Source organism: Dipodomys ordii, unplaced genomic scaffold, assembly GCF_000151885.1.
Source record: "Dipodomys ordii isolate 6190 unplaced genomic scaffold, Dord_2.0 Scaffold43, whole genome shotgun sequence".
Taxonomy (NCBI): Eukaryota; Metazoa; Chordata; class Mammalia; order Rodentia; family Heteromyidae; genus Dipodomys; species Dipodomys ordii.
In genome coordinates this window covers 11084687-11086776 of record NW_012267259.1, presented here as the reverse complement: position 1 = coordinate 11086776, position 2090 = coordinate 11084687, and positions in this window count along the sequence as shown.

Sequence of the window (2090 nt, the reverse complement as noted above, 5' to 3'; positions counted from 1 at the left end):
GGCCGCTCTGCGCCGCAGACCTGCGGGCTGGCTCCTGCCCCGTGCGCCCAGACCCTCCGGGACTTCTGCAAGTGGAGCCACGTGAGCGACCACATCCAAGGGGAACCCATGGGATCCAATGGGACCCACACGACATCCCGACCACCGCGCACCGCGTCGGGCTTCCCCTCGTGGTGGCCTGCACACACACACACACGCACGCACGCACGCACACGCACGCACACCTGTCCGCCCGCCCGCCCCGCCGAGCTTTCCAGGTGGGCACCCGCCGAGGCTCGGGGAGCCTCCTTCCCGCGGCCTGCGGCCCAGCTTCCCGCGGCTTTCGGGGCTGGCGGCCCCGCGGGCTCGACCCGTGCGGAGCACTCGCGGCCCTGCTCCCCGGGGTAGGCAGCCCCGTAGAGGAAGGTCGACGGCACTATTTTGTTTTGCATTTCTTTGAAAACCCCAACTGTGCGCTCGCCTTCTGTGTGTTCTAGTGAGAACAGAGTCTGGCCAGGCAGTCGGGGCAAAGTCCCCCGTCTCCCCCCAGTCCTCACCATGGCCTTGAGCAGAGTCCTGGCCTGACACCCCGCGAAGACGTGCGCGTGAACGGGGGACTGATTGGGTCGCAGAGGAGTGCGCGCCAGGGGCCCCCGTCTAGGGCCGAGCTTCGCCTCTCTCCTGTCGGAGGAGTCTGACTGGATTTGGGACTTGCAGGGCCCCAGAGGCTAGGAGTTCGACAGAGTCGCCCAGTCCCCCCCCCCCCCCCCTGAGTTGAAGACCTGTGGTGGGTGCACACACACCCACCCACCCCCCCCCCAGCCACACCCAAAGGATCTGGTGCGGTGCTGCGGGTTTTCAGTAACACCTGCCCCTGGTCTGTCTTCCTAACCTTCTGCTTGTTGTGACACTTCTGACCATGGCTCCATTTGTTCTAGTTTTCCTTTCTACCGAGTTTTCTTTTTCATGCTTGCCAAACGGATGAAAGCAGGAGAATGTACAACTGTATCTTGATGATTTGACCTATTTTCTCAGCACTGAGCTGTTGATCTGTAGAATCTGAAGTCTTCGTTGTTCATGGTAGAGCCTGTGACTAGCACTTAGGTGATATAGCTGATTGCGTCTCCAGTTTGTCTGTTGTAAAATGACAGTGTGTAATTGTGTCTTTCATTTTCATGTTATCATTTTGTAGATCACTCAGGTTTAATGGGATATAGGGACATTAAAAAAATCATTTTGTGCTTTTTTCCGATTAGTTTCTTTCTCCCTGCTTTTTTTTTAATTTTTGGATTTTTTTAAAAAAAGGATTCTAGCTTACTTTATACATCTCTTGTATGCCTTAAACTCATAATTTTCCTACCCAGCCTCCCAAATGCTGAGATGACAGGCCTGAGCCATCATGTTTAGCTTGCCTACAGAACTTTAACCTCTCTATTGTGCAGCTTGATGGATGCATTTCCCAGCTGCTTTTTGGAAAGTAATTTGAGAGCACTGGCATATAAAGTTAAAAATGTAAATATCCTTTGAGGAAGTAATTCCATATCTCGGAATTTGAACATATTAATACATAAGAGGCACGAGGAAGTTACTGTAGCACTTTTATAAACCCAGGAAAAGAAAAGTGTATGAATGATCATTTAAAAGAGAAATGGTTGAAACAGGATACACTGCAACTACTTAAGAAAATTATGACATTTTGGAATAATGTCCATAGATTAAAAGAAGTTCCAGAGCAATAGCGTCCATCCTATGTTAGTGAACAACCATAAATGTGCTTTTATTTATATAAAAAAGGAAGTTTCTGGAAAGAATAATAGCATGCTACACTTGACTCATATTTAATCATCACAAAAGCCTCGTGAGAAATACTATTAGTACTCTTACTTTACAGCTAAAGAAGACAGCAACACAGAGGTTAAAAATTTATCTGGAGTCACATAGAGCTCCCCTATGACCCAGCAATCCCACCTTTGGGCATTTACCCAAATAATCACAAACAAGACCACACTAAAGCTACCAGCACAACTATGTTTATTGCAGCATTATTTACCATAGCTAAGATATGGAACCAACCCAGATGCCCTTCAGTAGATTAATGGATCAAACTGTGT